The 19,482-nt window shown below is 35.6% G+C and overlaps 1 long non-coding RNA gene across 1 annotated transcript in view; it reads right to left on the reverse strand.

Moving 5' to 3' along the window:
• Positions 1 to 7,610: 7,610 nt before the first annotated feature.
• The window catches only part of LOC309961418, a 33,274-nt gene continuing 21,402 nt past the window's right edge, over positions 7,611 to 19,482 (reverse strand). The window contains exon 3 of the long non-coding RNA XR_014326182.1: positions 7,611 to 13,605. This is a non-coding gene — a long non-coding RNA (uncharacterized lncRNA). The remainder of the gene's footprint in view (positions 13,606 to 19,482) is intronic.

A 19,482-nucleotide genomic window follows, 5' to 3' on the forward strand; every position in this document is an offset into this window, starting at 1 on the left:
AGAAAAGTATTGCCAGTCTCCTTCCTCTGAAATTTGAGGTGCCCTGACATCTTTCAGAATGCTACCCATACCAACGGTGCAGAAAAGTCTGCCTGATTATCTGGTTTAGAAATAGTTTCTTTGAACATCTCATCATAATCAGAGGTGAATTCTGGCTCTGGCAATTATTGCTGGCCATAATTAGCTCTAGTTAAACCGCCCCTGTGCAGCCTGGCAGGCAGATCACCTACATCAATACAGCTACCGGCTTAAGCTTGCTCTGGGGAGACATTGTATGTGACAGACTTTATCTTCAGGGCAAACTGCCACCGAACGCAGTTGCAGAATCCATCTCTCTGTTTAGTTCAGCTAGAACTGTATTTGATTGGTGGGCCTTATGGTCGACTGTCAGAATAATAAGGATACTAATCATTTGTAATCACATGGCACCGTTCATCCAGGGATCTCTGAGGACTTTGCTGGAGTTAATTAATTTCGACCATGCCTCTGTGAGCTAGGTAAGTGTTATCATCCCCATTTTACAGATGAGGAGACTGATTAATGGAGAAATTAAGCAGCCTGCTCAAGGTCACTCAACAGAAAGATGAAAATTCAAAAAATGCCCCTGAGCCTGCTGAGCCCCTGTTGCCTTGTCAATTAAATACGTCAGCTCATCATTACACGCTGCTTCTTAAACGATCATGTTTTACTAATGTACACTGTTAGGTAGCTGCCATATTTCACCCAAGAGGTGGTCACCTTTCAATCAAGGAGAGAGTAATTTGGGTTTACCGCAACTGTGGTAGTAAATGCTAAGGGAAAATTAAGCTGCCTGTCTTCTATTATATCACTCACTCTTTGCCCTTAATGACTTCTTGCTTGGGAGGAAAATCTGGTCAGAAACTTTTGACTGGTTGCTTTGTATCTAAAGGTAATTGGGGGTAATTTTTGACATAGGAGGGAACTATTAGACAACCATACTTCTCAATAAGGGAGGAAAAACTGCCTTGTTATTAAAAAAATAACCAAACTCATTATTTTAAAAAAATAACCAAACTCATTATTTTACTTCAGCACCAATAGAAAATTGACTGAAATAAACATGGGAAATATTCCACATAATGAACCTGAAAGGAGATGAGAAACTTTGAAAGCTGAAAAAGTGTATCCAGGTAGAAAATTTTAAACCCTCCCTTTGGTCAGGGTGCGATCCAATTTTTGTTCTTTGCAGGATTACAGAGTTAATGGAAAGATGAAGGGCAGAGAAGCCAAGCCTGAGACAGATGTGAAGAAAGGGAAATTTGTTTTCAAGGCCCAGCCATGACCTTTTCTTTGCTTGTTTTCTTGCACGGTACCATGTGGCTGTGAGAATGTGGTGCTTAGGAATAGGAAAATATTTTGCCACTTTTATTTGAGTCACCTTGAGAAAGATTTTTTAATTTTCTAAATCCTTGTTTCCTCATCGGTAAATTTGGAATATAATCCACCTCGCAGGATTATAGAGAAGATGAAACGGAATAGCGTGTGGAAGATTCTAGTCTTGTGCTTGGCAGGTAATAGACACTTAAGAAAAGGTAGATAATGCAATTACTGTTAGCAGCCTCTTTCTCTAATGTAAACATCCTCAAGACCCTTCAAACCCTCAAAGTCACCTTAGCTATTCAATATGCTCGCTACCAGTTCAGTAAGAACTGACTCTCTCACATGCTGTCTCACTTCTCCTTCCCCCTCCCCGCTGCTTACTTACTCTTTAATCCATTCCTTGAATTCATTCACCGATCAGAGCCTCAGTTTCTTCCTCTGTTTGATGAGAAGGACCTTCCCTTCTGCCTACCTTATCTCACATGATTAATCTAAGAAACAGATGGATAAACAACTCAGTTGGCATTGTATACTCTGGCATGCCATCCATCAATTTTCAGTTTTCAAACACCACCACTATTATTTCTTAAGGCTTCACTAAGGGAAGAAATCTCAATTTAATTATTCACAGTAAGACATTAGTGATAAAGAGGAAATGGTTTACCCCTGCTAGGTAACACTGATTTATTTAATAGAGGCCTTTAGTGCCTTAATCCAAAATTGGAAATATTAGTGAGAATCCAAAGCAGAGGAAAGAACATGGAGGGGATTTACTGGCATGAGGGAACGTCTAAAATTACCTTGCATGTGTTTTGCCTTTAAAAAAGGATCGTCCGTTCTGTCACATTTTATGCCTGCAAACCCTTTGCACAGTATTCAAATGTGATCTTGAGAGAGAAATTGTAACAAAAAGGGGGTTGATTATCGGGTCATCAAACAGTCAGTATTTCATTTTCCTCTCTTCTCTCTCTGCTTCTAATACTGAGGTTTCCTTGTTTGACAACCTCAATTTAAACTTTTTTTCCCTCATGGCTAAGAAGAATTTTCTGCTGCAAGTGTTAATTGTCCTGATAAGGATGCCTGTCCTCTTAATTTGAACAGTGGCTGTGCTAAATGATGCAAAATATCCGAAGATCTACAGTTATACCCCCCCAATAGGAAATGTTATTATGAAAAGGTCTTCTGCTTTTCATATAAAATTCCCTGCTAACTGTTTTAGTGGTGAAAAAGTAAGCCCAATACAAATACAAAATCCAAGTGCCAAAAAGCAAATAAAATGATTAGAAGATCCTGGCACTGATTTGCAATGATGTGCTGAAATATGCCAAGTCATGTTCAGGAAGAACGTTAGGTTGTTGCTGTAAATGGGACCTATGGATCAGTTAAAGCAATAGAGTCTAATTACTAGTAGTAATTGTAGCAAGAGTATATTAATCTCTCCTATCAGCAAGCAGGTATAATATTGGCCTTTCCTTTCAAAGATAGCTCTAATGCTATTATTTACTATACCAGCCATTTTATTCTGCAGTACTAGTCACAAAATGATAGCACAACGATGTCCCATGCTGCACTTTCAAAATTCTTTTGAATTCCATTGGGCACAATGATGGTCATGCCCTTCAGCTGCAAAGCATCAGTGTTAATGCATTAAAAATGTAAGGAAGAAAATAAACACCAGCCTAGCTAAGACGATCAGCTGAAATAATGATGATCAATGAGGTAAAAGATATCTCACATTTGTCCATCCATCTGTCCATCCATCCATCCCAATCATCCTGCTCCCCTACCATCACCAGCAGCATGCATTGAAGAATACCCATTGATAGTAGAAGCAGGATTCCCAAGGGAGGTCAGGTGTGGCAAAGATAGTTTGCACCCAATAAATCTCAGGCATTCTAATACATTTCTCATATCAGGGCATTAAGGCTTGTGTATACCAATGAACTGTGAGAGAAAGTGACATCTGTCACTTCAAGGGCAAGGCAAAAAGTAAGTATCCGTATGTCTCCTTTACCTCTCTCTTCTCCTGTTAGAACAATTTTGGAGGCCATGTGTTGCAAATAGCATATCCACACAGTGGCTGAAGACCACCTAGCCCACATCAGCTTCAAGTAAGGAAGAAGGAGACCCTTTCGTTGTATTAAGCTGCTGGATTGTGAGGCTTTGTCTATTGGAGCAACTAGTGTTAATCTTCCTGAAACATAAGATCCAAACATTATCATAACATGTTCAGTGACTCTGGGCAAGTCACTCAGAGTCTTGAGGTCTATTTTTTTCACAGATAAAACAAGGAATACCCTTATTTCTAGCATTCTATAGTTTGCAATATGTTTCTTGAGTATATTGGGGGAAAGGCATTTAATTATTGGATTTCATCTATAACTTTCTCTTACTCTACAGCCAGAATATATTGCTCCACCATTAACATTCTTACAGTTTCTAGGCATAACTCTCCTATAATATTTACCCCACTGTATTGTATTTGTTCATACATCTCTCTGTGTTTTGTTTTTGTTTTTGTCTTACATAGAACGGTGAGCTCTTCTGGGACGGGAATTGTTTTTTTGATCACTTTATCACCAGTGAGAGAATGCTTAGCAATCAATATTTTTTGTTGTTGTTGGAATATAATTATGAATCTTGGAAAGAAAGCTTGCAATAGCTTGTTGTCTCTTTCCTGCCACCACAAGGGGAACATTACCATATAGGATATATAAGGAGTTTTAGAAAACGGAAGTGCATGCAAAGGAGGGACAGAGGATGAGAGATAGACAGAATGAAAAAGGAATTGAGAATACTAGGGAAGAGAACAGGAATAACTTATTGATGTCAAAGGGGACACAGAGAAGGTATGAGCGAGTTAAGCCAGAGAACATAGTGAAAAGTCCAGGTCAGAGCACAAAGACCATCTCTAGCAGAGCACCTAATCATTTTTGAAGGAGAAAATGAAATGTGACTGAGAATTGGGAGTTCAGAGACAGGATGATTGTACATACACTATTTTTTCCTTTTAAGCAGGGACATGCCATTGCTGGGACTTAGAGGGAATGAAACTTTGAGATCTGATGGCAGGGCCTCAACTCTCCAGATGTCTGGGGCCAAGAAATACAAGGCAGGGTGAATTGGTCAGGATGCTGGTGACAGTTTCAAACTTGTTTGACAAGTAGAACAAGACAGGATGATATGACTAGATGCCAAGTGGAGTATCAAGACTCTGGTATTGTCTCAACTAATATAATCAGGGAAAGAAAACATTCCACTCTCTCTATTGCTAGAAATGTCCAACTCAAAGTGGGAATCTCAACAAAGCAACCACTACTCCTCAGCATGTCACCAGGATTCTCAGAAGGCTGTTTATTGTAACACCAGTTAGCAATTGGTCTTTGCCTGATTGTTTTCTACCAGCAAAGCAGGGAGCCTCAGTTTTTCACCATGAAAGAATCTTCCCTATCTCTGAAACTTGTTCTTGATACACCAAAGTATCTTGGGGTTCAGATATCCCCAATCTGGGGAAAGTGACAAAGCTAGGACAACAACACATAATGACTGCAATCTGCCTGACCCTTTATCAAATCCCACCCAGATTGGGGTGTGGGCAAGCCTGACCAAGGTGCCAGCTACAAAGAACTACATTCAGGCTGGGGATTAAATTGCAAGCTGCCAGAAAACCAATAAATAAGCAAAGAGCTAAAGAATATTAGAGGCAAAGTTTTTAGGGAGTGTTGAGTGTCAAGTGTAAGCCCTGAATCTAAAAGGCAGCATCATAGGCAAAACAAAGAATGAAGTCAAAGATCAAGGCACAGGTGGCCCTGGAATAAATGAGAGGAGATGAAGAGTAAGGAAGAGTGAGGGGATGATGTTTCTATGCCAGTGTTTTCCAACGTTGGGAAGTAAACTTCAAACGGTTCTATACCTTAGTTCATATACATGCTGTCCTTTCTTAGGACTAGAGCTCCAAAAACCACGTCCCTGAAAAGTTCTGTATCTAAATTCCTTCCTTAGGTTCTTGCTATATTTATTTATTTATAGGCCTAAGGAGGCCTCTTAAAGAATGGAATCCCCCATTTTGGATTTCACAAACCCAGGTTTTTCATCCTCCTTGTGAGTCATCCAACAGGGATTGTCTACCTGATGGTCTCTCTACTAGATGCTCTTATTTCCCTACCTGTCTCTTTCATGTTGTCTTTGCATTAATTTCCTGGATCTTTTAACCCGCTCTACTTTCTCCGGGACCACTGTGTTTCTAGGTCCAGAAATTCTCTCTTGAATGCAGCTAAGTCAGTGTGCATCCTGTCCCCAGGCACTGACTCTAATTTCTTGGTTTCTAGCTGAGTTCCAAGTTCCAAATCTGATTGCTGCAGTCAATTAAGATTGCTAATTGTATAACATCAATGTATGTGGTATCCAACCAGTCTAACTAAGTTATTAGTTGATTTTGCCTGCTTTCTCCATAATTAAAAAAATATTTTTGCATTTCTTTAACAAGTATTACTAGCATAATTACTTTTTTTTTAAATTAGGGAAGAAAAATCTCCAGTTCACAAGTTCCCTGATTTCTCCTATTGTCTCTTAACTGGGGAATATGTCTGACCAAGGGAAATGATACAGTGATGACTGCATCAATCATAATGCATTCTGGGGTAAGAGTCTAAATGCCGTGTAATCAAAGGATCTCCACGTACTATCTGAACAAATTGGAGTTTGTTAGCAGGAAAGAAAGGGGGGATGACTGATGTATATGCAATGGACTTTGTCTGCATATTTTTATTTATGACAACATCATCAAATTAATTGAAAAAAGAAAACTCTGAAAATTAGAATTGTCCAACAATCCAATGGAGTCCTGAGTTCTTGCTCTGGAAATGTCCCAGCAGAGGTCAGTTGACCACCTGAAAGTATAATGTAAATGGGAAGCTGAGATAGACCTTAATATTCCTGCCCCACATAGCAGATAAAGTCCCTAAGCATCTGGGGAAAATCATGAAAACATTGGAAGTGAAGGTAACTGAAAAAAAGGAAAACTTTCAAAAGCACACTTGGCTCCCTCCACAACTTTCTGGGACCTGTGAACAGATGGCCCCTATTGATTATGTCATAGACTGTTGCTTCCTCCAATTTCCATTCTCACATTCCTACTTTAGTAAGGAAACTGCTAAGTTTTAATTGTACATATGGCTGCCCAGCTGATGACTACAGTTCCCAGCTTCCCTTGCAGCTGGTATGACCATGCTGAGTTTTCTATAAAGGAATGTTTTAAACTTCCTGTGAGTGGCCTTAAAGGCAGTAGATTTGCTGTCCTTATGCCCTTCATCCTCCCTCTTCTTGCCTGAAATGTAGACATGGATGGAAAATGATCTTGGATGATTTCAGAAGAGCAAGCAAACAGAAAGTTTTGTTCCCCAAGACTGGGGTCACTAAATAAGTCTGTGTTGCTTATGCAGAGATTGTTGCATGAAAGTGATATACACTTCTTCCTTGTTTAAGCCACCATTATTTTTGTCTGTTACACTGGACAGATGTTTATCCTAATAAAACTATGGCTCTTCTCCATTTCAAGCAGTAGCTTTTGCAAACTTTTGCCAGGTATCTAATAGCACAAGCCCAATCTTAACCTCTTTCACTCTCTGTAAATGGCCTCATATCTTACTTTTTGCTGACAATTCTGGCAATTAAGAGAAATTTTCTGAAAATTTTTAACCCTCCAATCCACAAATCTATCTGCATCAATATCTATTTTGATTTAGATCCTCCTGCCATCACAGACCTAGGGGCACAGAGCAAGATTTCTCAAGGACATTATTCTATTCTTTTTTTTTCAAATAATGTTAACATTATTCTCATTGTTGTTATATTGCATTGACATTAATATATATTCAAGTCCTCCAACTGTGTGTGTGTGTGTGTGTGTGTGTGTGTGTGTGTGTGCAGTTGGAAAACAGAGATGGAAGTGAGGAGAGAGCGATTGAAGTGCATTCCGTATCTTAGACTTCGTGATTTTCATCATAAATATCTAGGAAAACACAGAAAGACATGAGAGTGCACAATAAACTAAGAAACTAAGATTGACAACAAATCTACTGCCAAAATCTTAGCGGAATTTCCTCTAATTATAATATTCATGGAGTGGAAAAGAGAAAAACAATTGTCAGGTGACATTAACATATACCTTGTCACTTGCAGGAGATCGAAACTGCCAACGTGAAGGACAATGCAGAGGCTCATCAACACACTTGCCTATGCCTTGGCTCAGAAAAGCAGAATCTGTGACAACCACCAACCACCAGATATATTGTATAGCTACAGCCCTATCAAATAGAACATGGAACATGGATTCTAAAGTACCTGTGTATGTGTGTTTGTGAGTGATGTGTGTATCATATGAGAAGGATTACACAGACACACACACACATGCACAAATACATATATTCCACTTCAGATTTCAGATTCCCCAGTTTTGACATCTTCTAAATAATTTCAGGGATTACAATTTTCAGGAATCCTACACACCCATTGGCAGAGAAGTTAATCTATAGCATATTTTCATCTTAGAATAGAACATGAAAAGAAAAAAAATGCATGTTAGTGGAACTCCAAGTTTTGCCTTTATTGTTTCAGGAAATGGAAGGACCTCTTGCTACTTTCAATCATCTATAAATACATGTTCCTCCCAGTAATAATAATAGCAAACATTTATCAGATGCTAAATACAGAGCACTCACTGCAAGCCAGGTGGCCTGGATTCTAATGCCATTTTTACACCTTACAAGCTATGTAACCTTGGGCAAATTGCTTAATTTGTTTCTACCTCAATTTCTTCACCTATAAAATGAGTATAAAATAGTTGGGACAATTCTGTGAGTTAATGTTTGAAGTACTTCAGAACAATATAGCTTTGATGTCAGTATCAATTCTCATATGATGCAATAAGGCATGTGCTATTATAGTGTCCATTACACAGGTAGAGTAAAGTAGGTCTTGTAGAGGTTAAATGACTCTTCTAAAAATTGGTAGACCCAGAATTTGAATGCACCGTTTTCATGTACACAGTACATTTAATATCCTAATTACTACAGTATGTTGCCTCCTCACAGCAAGTCAAGGATACCTCAAGAATAGATGTTAAATACCTCAACCTCATCATTGACCACTAGACACCATAAATTTGACATTGAGGCATAAATATCAACCAACTTTTTGCTCCAGATCTGGGAAGAAGACTTTAACAGTAATCTAGGGCTGAGTGGAAGGAAATGATAGTCCTCAGTGAACCATTGATAGTTACCCCTTTGTTTAAAGATAACAACACTGAAAACAGAAAAATAAATGGTTCCAATGAAAATATTGTGCACATTAAAAGGAAGAAAGAGTGACCAAGATGCAGCAAAACAACAGTTTAAAAACTCACTAAAGGAAACAGAAATTGCTGAAATTGTCTGCTTTGTAATCTTAATAGAAATGAAAACTACAGCCTCTGAATAAAGAGATGAAAGATGAGATTATATGAAAATAAGTTGAAATAAGAAGGGAGTTGGCTGAGAGGCAGGTAGAAATAAAAACAGGAGTTTGACATGATAAAGAAAGATTTTAAGGAGATTAAAAATGCAATAATAGAATATAAATCTGCATTAAAAGCAATAAAGAGCAGAATTAACACTATAGAATTAGTGATAAGTTTAAAACCTAGAATCTGCAGAAAAAATGCAGAATGAGGAAAAACTAAAGATGCAGACATTGCTGGTAAGGACAAAGAACAAAGAGAGAAGTGTCCAATGTGGGGATTTTTTAGAAGCACAAATGACAACAGAAGCAATTGTAAAGCTACTTTTGAAGAAACTTATATAACATCTATATTCAATGAGTTTACAGATCAAAAAGGATTACTTACAACATGAGTTATACATGGCTGTCATTTTTGTTTTGAATGTATTTATAGATCAGTGTTACTGCTTATTACATGAGTATAATATGCACATTGAGGAAAAAACTAAAAAATGCAGATAAATAAAATATTTTTAAAGTTGCCTACAACCCTTTTACATAAATATTACTAGCTCTATTCTGTGTATTATTTCAGACTATACATGAAAATTAATTATATCATACAAACATATAAAACATACATAATATTTTATAACATATCTGTACCCATATCTGTGCTATATATTTCACAGTCATTTAATCATAGTTAATACTACTCTCAGATTACATTAGGATAAGGTGAGTTAAAGTATACAGAACTTAGAAAAATGCTTAGTACACAATAAGAATTATATAAGTAGTGATATTTTTTGTCAATGAGAAAACAGTTAAAAATTCATGTAATCCATAAAATTATGAATAAAAATTTAATCACCCCAAATTTCTTTGAGAAATAAACTGTCATCACTTTGAAAATGTTTTTCCAGGTATCTCTTTATACAAATGGAAACCAGTTAATATAGATGAACTATGAATCTGGCCAAAAGTAAACATAGAAATATAGATAAATATAGATAAATTGTTACATAAATTAATCACATAGCCAGTGCTATATTGATATCTACTTTTTCACTTAGCAATGTATTGGACACATTTTTATGTCAATTAATAGAGATTTATTTTATCATGTTGATTCCATCAGATTATCTTGTATGACTATGCCATAATTTATTTAATGCATTGATTACTGATGAGCACTTGGATTACTTTTAAACCTCTCTGTGGCTTAGTTTTCTCATCTGTATAATGGGGATAGTTAATACTACTCTCAGATTGCATTAGGATAATGTGAGTTAATAAGTGTACGGAACTTAGAAAAATGTTTAGTACACAGTAAGAATTATATAAGTATGTGATATTATTTTAATTAATATTGTATTTAGATTGTACATTCTTTTTTCAATCATAAATATAACTATGAGGAAGAAAAATCTTTATGTGTACATTTTTATAAATTAGTTCATCTTTATTCTAGGTAGTGCCAGAATCAGATTTAAATGTTAAGTTTTTCCCAGGGTCTTTATTATTTTTGTTATTCTTGGAAATGAAATTTTTCTTCATTTTGTTTTCTAGTTGGCTACTATTAGATATGTAAAAATCTGTTGCATTTATATTTAACTTTGTAATCAGTCTCCTTTTCTCCTTACTTAATTTTCTTAATAGAATTTCCTGATATTTTATTTATGGGTCTTCATTTAATCATATTTACTTATCTCATTAAGTATAATCTTTTTATTGTTTTAGTAATATATCTGCACATTATTATATTATATTATAAAAAGCATAAGGAATATAACACCAAATTCCCTCCAAATAATCTTACTTGCCAGAAATAATATTTGGTGAGGCCTCCATGCATATAAGACTCATGTTTTTTAATCTATTTAAATAGACATGGTAGAGGTAGACAGATACATACACAACAAGACATGCTAATATTCTGGTATTAAATTTATAAAGACCTTAATTTTACCTGAATTTAAAGAGTATTAAAGAAAATGTAGTCAATCTAAAGGAATTAATATATTTTAGTTAAAAAGTTTTTTACTTGATTTTTAAATTATGAGATATTGAATCCTTTAAAGTTGCCTGGGTTTAAGGCAAGAAATATTGAAAATATTAAGAAGCTAAGGTATGAAGAATTTAAGCTCATGTTCAACGTAGACAACCTTGAATTATTCCTTGTTGTCAAATATGAAATAGACTCATACATTTCCTCATATTTTAACCCTCCCTTAATTATTCTTTTTGATGCACATATTTTATTTCAAATTTTCTACAATTTATATTATGCTCTGTAACCATAGTCATCCCAGTCAGTCTTATTTCTACATTGAAATAGATTTAATGATTTATGGATATTTGTCCCACTTTTGGGCTCTTATTTTAATCCACCTCTTGGTTAGCATTCAGTAGATTTTTTCAAAGGAGAAATTATGGATTCCATTTTCTCTGAGTTTTTTCAAGTTTATATGTTCTTTTGTCCTGTATGTCTATTGTCCTGTCTGCTTCAGTATATCTTGGTTCGGTATGACAATTTTAGGTAATACTTTCTTTTCCTTAGAATTCTGTATATTTTACTATAGTTTTCTAAGAAGCCTGAGGCTCATTTAAAGTTTTTATCCTAGAAAGTAGACTTGATTTTTCTATATGAATGCTTGAGGAAATCTTTCTTTATGATTAAAATTTAGCACTAAATCAAGATATAGTTAGATACATATTCGTCTTTTTCAATTCTCCTAATAAATGGTGTGCATTTTTATTTTTCCATATAAATTGGAGAATATGCTTACAAAGTAGCTAAAATGTGAGATTACAGAAAAATTTATAGCATTAGTCATCCCATCCATGGAATACTGTTGATCACCATAGTAGTTTTGTGAATTTTTTGTTATTTCTTAGATTCAGAATAGTTTTTAATCAACACATGAATTGCATTTTTTTTTAGTGTACTGTAAGCTGATTTTTAGATTACTTTAAATTGATCATATATATGATAAACTTATTAAACTTTCTCATTTGATAGAGTTATTTGCTACTTCTTTCTTCTATGTAGATGATCAGATCTTCCACAAATAATGGTAGTTTGAGATTTTCCCTTTCACTCCCTACACATGTTATTTCTTTTAATTTTCTAAGAAATTCCCCAGGACATCCTGTACTATGTTTGTTTGTTTGTTTGAATTGATTGACTATATTGAAGTACATTTTTATCTCTCAACATAACTTTTTCTTTTTTTTTTTTTTTTTTTTTGGCTGCCTTGGGTCTTCATTGCTGCGCCCAGGCTTTCTCTAGTTGCAGGGAGCAGGGGCTACTCTTCACTGCGGTGCACAGGCTTCTCATTGCGGTGGCTTCTCTTGTTGTGGAGCATGGGCTCTAGATGTGCGGGCTTTAGTAGTTGTGGCACGTGGGCTCAGTATTTGTGGCTCACAGGCCCTAGAGCGCAGGCTCAGTAGTTGTGGCGTATGGGCTAAGTTGCTCTGCAGCATGTGGGATCTTCCTAGACCAGGGGTTGAACCCATGTCTCCTGCATTGGCAGGCAGATTCTTAACCACTGTGCCACCAGCGAAGTTCCGTTCTGTACTACATTTTTTAAAAAATGTAATAGTGAGTTTTGTTGCCTTATAGAAACTATATTTAAATTTCTCTGTCATATTTTTACCATTTGTAGTGAATGCTATTGTGTACTGGTCAGAACCTCTCCTTCAATACTGAAACTCTCATTCTCCAGCTGCTGGCATATCAACAGCTCTCATCCAAGTCCCTCCAAAACTTGACCTTAGCTGAAGAGACCCTCCTTGCACAAGATCACAGTCCTTTCCCAGGGACCCACTACAGCTAACGATGGGTAGATTTGGTTATATAGAATTATCGCCATCTTGTTTCAAATGAGCTTAACTCTGAATGGCTGTACCCAGGCTGCTTACAGGATTAGGTGAGGCCTTTGTTACAGTTTCATAGCAGTTGATCTCCTCTTGCCCAATGCTGCTTTCTTCACTCTCCTCAAACCCCAGTATTGTTCATCAGAGCACTCCTCAATAAACTTTCTAAAAGGAAATGTCTGTCTCAGGGTCTGTTTATCATCAGTCACACTAAGATAGCAAGTGACCTTAAGTTTTCAGTTTAGTAAGGATTTTTTAATCATGAATACATGTTAAAATCTGTTAAATATCTTTCTTCATCTATTCATATAATCATTTGATTTTTCTCCTATATAAATGTAATATGTTACCATATTGGTAGACTTTCTGATGTTAAGCCAACCTTGCATTCCAGGGATAAACCTAACTTAGGGATCATAATATATTTTATAAAACTCATTGGATTCGTTTATATGTAACATAATATATAATCATATATATGTAGATTTTAAAAATCTATATTCACAAGTAAAGTGAGCCTATCAATTCCTTTTCTTGTACTGTCCTTAATTAAATTTGTAATAAAACTATACAAGACATTAAATTAGCTGTAAGTTTGGGCTATAATATTAATCAGAATAGGTGAGACTAAACTGTAAAAAAAATTATCAGTGTCTTAAATGTAGCATTTTGTTTCTTTCTTATGCAAATTAATGAGAACTGTTACAGCTCCCAACATTTCTCTATTGGAATTGTGCTCCATGTAGTGCTCTTTGATTTTGCTGCTCTGCCATCCACATGTGAGACTTCTTCACTGCCAAGCCTGAAAGTGACAGGTGTCACTTCTGTTCACAGTCTATTGGCGAACTGGTCACATGATCCCATCTAATTATAATGAGGACTAGAAAGTAGAGAATTCTGTGCCTACAAAAGAGGGGAGAGCTAAATGTTAATGAGAACCATTTCATTTTGTTTTATATAAGACTTATATATTTCTCCTTAAAAATAAATTTAAAATAAGTGGGAGATGGTGGGTGCCTGGTAACTATTTCAATTGAAAGTATATTATAAACTAAAAAACAAAAGGTTGGAAGACAATATGTGGCTATAATCTTTCAACTGAATAGGAAGAGATAGTGGGATTTGGAGAGGAGAGGAGGTTAAAAAAAAAAGAAGTAGGAGGAGTAAGTGCCTAAGTGAGAAGGAAAGGGAAGGGGAGAGAAAAATAGAGCGTCCAGAAGGGTTAGGAGCAAGTTTCAGTCCCTTGGTGCCTTGGTCAATGTCTGGATTTACCTCTGATAAACATATAACTTAGATCAAGTTACCTGACCTCAGTTTGTCTTAGTTTCTTAATTTGCAAAATGAAAATAATAATAGTGCATCTCTACCAAGGTTGTTTTGAAGTCTAAATGAGTTAGTATGTGTAACACATCACTTAGATTGATGCCCAGGACATAATGAACACTAAAAATTATGAACTTTTATTTCAAAGAGGAAGAAACTAGACATAAACATGTATAAGAAGTAGAATGTTTGGCTGTGGAATTATGTTTACTGGTTAGGAATTCAGACTCTGAGCCAGACTGCCTGGGTTGAAATCCTACTTTTGCCTTTTAGGGGCTTTCTGTCATGGAATAGATTACTAACTTTTCTGTGTCTCGGTTTCACATCTTTCAATTGGAATAACAACAATCACTGCCTCAGAGAATTAACTGAGTTAATAAATATTTAGTTTTGAACACAGTGCTGGGCTCATAGTAGGAGCTACAAAAGGACCCCCTTACACCTAAGCAGTTTTTTTCTGAGGATAGAGCAAAGTTTATTAACTCTATTTTGTATGTGGTGGGGAGTGTCTGCACATGTTTTGAGAATTTTAATTGGGTTATGTAGTGACCCTTTCAAACTTTAGCAAAACTGCATCACAATGTAAACATTTGTGTTCTTTTTTTTTTTTTTTTGGTAAAAGGTAAAAGGTTGATCTATATAACAGCTTCTCATTATTAAGTGGTTTCTTCTTCATAACTCATAAATTCTTTTTGCAATTTGGACTTCCTTATTTTTAAGCAAATATTTATTCACTGCTTCTTTCTTACTTCTCTAGAGAATTTTGTCATTCAAAACTTAAAGGTCTAAAGGGGGAGTGTCAAACTCCTATGTTTCTCTATAGTTCAGTTAAAAGTTTACAGTGAGAAAGGAGACATTCAGACCCACGTCTGTTATGTAAGATCCAAATAACACCTAGAAATCATGTAGCCTGAACTCAGGATGACTTTTCTGACCAGGAAAAATGCACTTTACATTCAAATTTTGTGCTGGTTCCTGTAACTTCTTCATTCCAAGGAAAGTTCTATTAAATCATTGACATAATTCTTTAGTAAACCACCGCAGACCTCTGTTATTTAATTTTGCCTATTTGTGTGTCTGGTACTATTCTGGAATCTGGGAATATAACGTTGGACAGCAATAACAAGGTCTATGTCTTCATGAAGCCAGCAAGTCACTGAGAAAAAGGCAACCAAACAAATAGAGCAATGCAGAATTATATGTACTGAAAATGTAAAAAAAAAAATTAATGTCTCATATACACACACACTCACTTTTAAACTCATAAACTATAAAATAAATCAATTTAAAAATGAAATATCATTACCTATCAAATTGCACTTTAAAACTAATAATAATATGATTATTCATATACTCAAAGAAAGGAAATCAACCTAAATATCCAAAAAGGGAGAACTGTTCCAATGAATTATGGTGCCCTCACACAATGAAAGATTATTCAGTCCTCTGCTCTGAGGGAACATGAGATTAAGTAGTCACAGGATTCTACCCTCTGGGCATATCAATAGTAGCATTATGAATTGGATATCATTTCAGCACATTTAAGACTGAAACAAGAAATAGATCTCCACAGTTAGCCGCCTTGAGTCGCCTGATCCTATTTATAAGGCTCTTGAACATTAAATGGCTCTTTGAAAACAGTCTTCTCATACCTTAAGTGCAGCTTGAATCAGAAACACATATATTTTGTAGGTATTTGAATCACAAAAATGATTGAGTTTTTGTCAGTTTAAGAGGGATTATCAACTCTGCATATCATATCTTTGAAATGTCAGTGGACTCCTACAGGATTTTTACTGGAAGAAGCATATGCTTTATTGTCAGATGCAACTTGGTTTGCATCTCAGCTTTACCAATGCAGCATTACCTTTGCAAGTTTCCTACATTCTCTTTAGTGCATCTTACTTACCTGTAAAATGGGGATTACAGTGAATGGTTTGAAAGTATTGAATGGGTTCAGGTTTATAGAGCATCTAGAACTGTAATTTGGCTCATAGTTAACATTTTAAGAATGATTTCATTTCTGCTTTTCTTCTTCCTTTGTAGCTTCCATATGCCAGTTGGGAAAACCTAAAGATGCTTAGCTCTGGTGGGGGAAATTAAGTCTTTAAGGAAGAAGAAAAGGAACCCTGAGTGGGAGGGTTGCATTTTACAGTAGCAGAGAATATTGGACCTGCGTTAACTTTAGAACCAAGTCTTATTGAAAATAGAACTCAAACTAGTCCACAGAACTGGCTGGGGATGAGGAAATTCCTAGTAATTAATCAGAGTCAGAGGCAAATAGAATTGGGCAGAGACAAGTTGTGGTTCAGACCAACTGGGTGATCAAGTGTCATAACAAAGTCAGACAGAAACTGAGACTCCAAACTTTTCATTCACATAGTCTGAAGTTGAAGAAAGGATTCTAGCCTTTCTCCAAGTATGGTAGGGACTCAGGCCACTGGTGACATATGATATTATTTTTGGTGATACAGCAATAATTTTAAATTAATAGTTACTTTCTATAGGTCAAAGAAAATGGTTTTATAAACAATGTAAATTTTCTTTTATAATAAATTGATATAATTTTTTAAAAGTAAATTGACTTTAGAAAAAAATTTAAAATAAATAATAGTACAGATGGTACTCAGATACGACTAAAGTAGTACAGGTAGTATATCCAAATGTCTAAAGTTTGGGAGCCACGATTCCAGACAAAGTCAAGAAAGAGGGCTTGTCTTAGTCCACTTGGGTTGCTATGACAAAATAACATAACTGAGTTTCTTCTAAATAACAAACATTTAATTCTCAGAGTATTGGAGGCTGGGAAATCCAAGATCAAGGTGCCATCAGATTCAGTGCCTGGTGATGGCCTGCTTCATTGACAGCTCTTTTCCTTCCCACTGTAACCCCACATGGTGGAAGGGGTAAGGGAGCTTTCTCTGGTCACTTCTGTAAAGTGACCAGAGATTCCATTTGTGAGGGGGACCTATACATCCTAAATACCATCACCACCAGAGTTAAGTTTCAGCATATGAATTTTGGCGGGGGGGCATAAACATTCAGACCGTAGGAGGGTTTAAGAGGTAAAGCAGTAAGATATCCCTAAGCCAGCATTGTGTGTGAGCTGCTAGGCATTTATTGCTCTGAAAGTTACTTAACTGCTCCTGATTTAGACCCCAGCGTAGTGTCATGTACACAATATATATTTAGTGATTGTTACTTCCCTTCTCAGTCTTTTGACTGTTGCCCACTCCTCGTCATTTGGAAACCCTTCCCATTGCAATTAGATCCTCTAATCCTGTCTGTCAAAAGGGCTGTGATGAGAGGTTGAATTCCATGTCTCTCCCTGGTCCTGAGTGCCTGGGCCTCGACAATTCAGAGAAAGGTCAAGCTTGGTCAGAGACTTTTCCCAATTGTACACTTTACTAAACTTTAAAGTAGGACAGGCAATTCTCTACCTCAATCTTAGACTATTAGTCTGCAAAATCTTAAAGACAATCCACGATAGCAGGACCTTTCCATTTGAAGAATGGGGAAGTCAAACCAGCCTGAATATCTTCCATTCTAGTTGAGAGCAACATTAAGTACTGCCTGGCAAATGATAACCACTGAGAGAGACACTGTTACAGGCTGGAGATCCGAGAGTGAAAAGCAAATGCAGGGATGTAGCTTCTGCTGGTGTTTGGAAGTCAAATACTCCAGATACAATTGGACACATGAGCATATCTAGAACCCAAGAAGTCAACATGACTAATGACAGAGAGGGGGCATTTAAAAATGCTATGGCCTCTTATCAAGTGCATGAGGGCCTGGGCTAGGGAAAAACAACACCCAGAGCATGCAGTTCAACAGATGAAATCAGATTATTTAGGTCTTTATTAACCAGACTTCAGGGATATAAACCGTGGGAAGGAATAAGTTATGTTTTACATGTTTTCAGTGTTACTACAATTAAAAAGCACTTTTCTAGAATAAATGACAAAGGAAGGTACTGTCAATTAAATAACTATTATGGGCTAAGTGTTTTACTCACATTATATTATTTTATTTACTTATTCATTTAATAAATATTTATTGAGCATCTAATATATTGTTGTTACAAGCCAGGGAATATTAAAGTGAGGAAGACAACATCTTTCTTCTCAGGGAACTCAGATCTCAGTGAAATAGATAACAAGTAAAGTAATAAATATACAATGTAATTTCAGATATAAATAAGTACAATGAAGAAAAATAAAGCAGGTAAGGATTAAAGAGTGACTGAGAAGACAGGGTATTGGACAAAAAGTGACCAGGAAGACCTTGTGACCAAGTGCACTGGAGCTTACAACTGAAGGGAATCACAAGTTAAATAAAAATGCAAGGACAGTTCCAGCAATGGGAGGAGCACATGCTCAGGACTTCAGGCAGGAGTGGGTTTGACCCATCCAAGCAAGAGCAAAGAGGCCAATGTGGTTGGAGCTGAGAGAGTGAGGAAGGAAAGGTTAGAAAGAAGCAACCACGGAGAAAGCCAAAGATCCCAGCAGGAACAATGATCATCTCACCCTCGCAGTACTCTGGCAAGGGAGGCTTTCTGACCCTAGATTCTAAGATGCAGGAAGCTGGGAAGAGGGTCTCAAAGTTATTAATATACTATATTATATATATCATTAATATTATAGCATATAATAATTATGTAATAATATAATACTATTATTATAATTATTATATTATTATAATTATATTAATACTGCTATTATACTAATATAATAATAGTATTATATAATTATTATACTAATATAATGGTATTATATAATTATTATATTATAATAAAATTTTATTAATATTATAATATAAAATATTAGTATATTATAGTATATAGTATGCTATTATAGTATATATATTATATAATTATATACAATATATTTTAATTGTAGTATATAATATATATAATTTTGCATTAAGGAATACTGATACCCAAAGAGACTAAATGATATGTGTAGATCAGTTAGCATCAGTGCATGAGATCTGCATTTCTAGAAAGTCTTACTCTCTGGAAAATCACTAGAAGATATATTAAGGGTGTTTATGTACATGATTTTATTTATTGATGAATCATTGAAGTGCAAGTAATAGCCCATAAACACAGGAATCAAAATACATCATGGTCTTTATATCACAAAGAATAAACCTTAATACATACAATTTTTTAAAAAATCTAGGGTTCTGAAGTATCCTAGAATGGCATGAAGAATGTGACAAAACAATCTAATTACAAATGTATAAAACAACCTCACTGAAGGGATGAGGGGAAAAGATGCTAATCTAATCTAAGTAACTTTGGAAGTGCATGGAGTCTCCAAGTTTAAAGGCAAAAGAAATTATACATAAGCTCTGTACTCTAGTTAACATTATTTCCCATGGGGGTATGGGTTAACAGCTCTGATACCTCAATACATATATACTTGAACAATTAAATAAATGGATGGCAGATGG

The sequence above is a fragment of the Leucopleurus acutus genome (genome assembly GCF_964270905.1).
Source record: "Leucopleurus acutus genome assembly, chromosome: 4".
In the NCBI taxonomy this organism is placed as follows: Eukaryota; Metazoa; Chordata; class Mammalia; order Artiodactyla; family Delphinidae; genus Leucopleurus; species Leucopleurus acutus.